Source organism: Coenobita brevimanus, chromosome 105 (assembly GCF_032717465.1).
Source record: "Coenobita brevimanus isolate Jiangsu-jjx chromosome 105, ASM3271746v2, whole genome shotgun sequence".
Taxonomy (NCBI): Eukaryota; Metazoa; Arthropoda; class Malacostraca; order Decapoda; family Coenobitidae; genus Coenobita; species Coenobita brevimanus.
In genome coordinates, this window is record NC_137058.1 from 16,003,791 (window position 1) to 16,005,220 (window position 1,430).

Consider the following 1,430-nt stretch of genomic DNA (forward strand, 5'->3'; position numbering starts at 1 on the left):
GCTCTAACAGATCTTCTTTGATTTTTGCATACTCAACATGGGATTGCTTATCTTGCTTATAAGTTGTCCTAAATTTTACTCTATAGGCTTCAGGAACAAGCTCATAGGCCTTAAGAATCAAGCTCTTAACTACATCATAATTATCAGATTGATCCTGAGGCAAAGATGCATAAGTTACTTGAGCTTTACCAGTGAGAACAGTTTGAAGGAGTACTGGCCAATACTCTTTGGGCCAACTAAAACCTGTAGCTACCCTCTCAAACAACAGAAAATACTTTGTTAAATCAGATTCATTAAAAGGTGGGACAAGTTTAACATTTTTAGCCACATCAAAATCATCAGAGCTAGATGATCCAGTTCCACCTTGTTTCATGCGATACTCATGGTCTGCCTGAATCCTAGCAAGTTCAACTTGTGCCTGAAACTCAGCCTCCTTAGCACGAGCCTGAAACTCAGCCTCCTTAGCATTTGCCTGAAACTCAGCCTCCTGAATACGAGCTTTTGCCTGAAATTCAGCCTCCTTAGCATGAGCCTCCTGCAGGGCTAGCTGTAACTTAGCTAATTCAGTCTGCGTTTGCTCATTTGGAGGAGTTACATTAAACAAGCTTTCATTAATCATGTCAACAATTTGATCTTTAGAATGATGAGAGCGAACAGCAATTCCCAATTGTTGAGCAACAAGCTTAAGTTCATTCTTTGTTCTGTTTTCTACATCACACACTGTTTGCACATTTGACAAAAAATCTTTGGCTTCATCAAGCGTAGTAATAGTAGACATCATGAATAAATCACAGTCACAAAATATCAAGCAATATCCTTATGATAATATCCTGAATATCCTGATAAGAGGTCGCCAAATTTATGTTACGGAACAGAGAAAGATAATGTACACTTTAAGTCCATCCATCCATCCATTGCCAGACGCCATGTATCCCAGACAGGGTGGCCAAGGGCTTAGAGTTAATTGTTTTACAGGGAGGGGCACGAATCCTCCACCAACCCCACTTGACATAGGGATGCCAACAGCATCTGGTGTTCCCAGGCGGTCACCCATCCAAGTACTAACCAGACCCAACGTTGCTTAACTTCGCTGATCGAACGGGAAGCGGTGTACTCAACGTGGTATGGCCGTGTGAGAATACTAAAAATCACTACTGTCCCGTAAAGTTCCAGGTTCAAAACAAAAGAGTTAGGTAAAATTACAAGTTAAAGTTTAATGCTCAAACTAACAACAAAACATTCAGGACTCATAAGGATAATGTAATGGCAAAAAACAGGTTAAATATATGGTTAACTGCAATAGCCTCTATTAACACGAAATTAGCAAGAGTAAATTTATCTAAGTCAGCCCTGATATAATGAGAATACCAGATAATACTCAGTGAATGCAAGATATATTATTACAGATACAAACTATTATTAATAAGGGC

The 1,430-nt window shown here is 39.3% G+C and overlaps 1 non-coding gene across 1 annotated transcript; it reads right to left on the minus strand.

The window, feature by feature from the left end:
- Positions 1–1,017: 1,017 nt before the first annotated feature.
- Positions 1,018–1,136, minus strand: LOC145416368 (5S ribosomal RNA). Its single transcript, XR_013900259.1, has one exon. It is a non-coding gene; the product is annotated as a 5S ribosomal RNA (ribosomal RNA).
- Between the last annotated feature and the right edge of the window lie 294 nt (positions 1,137–1,430).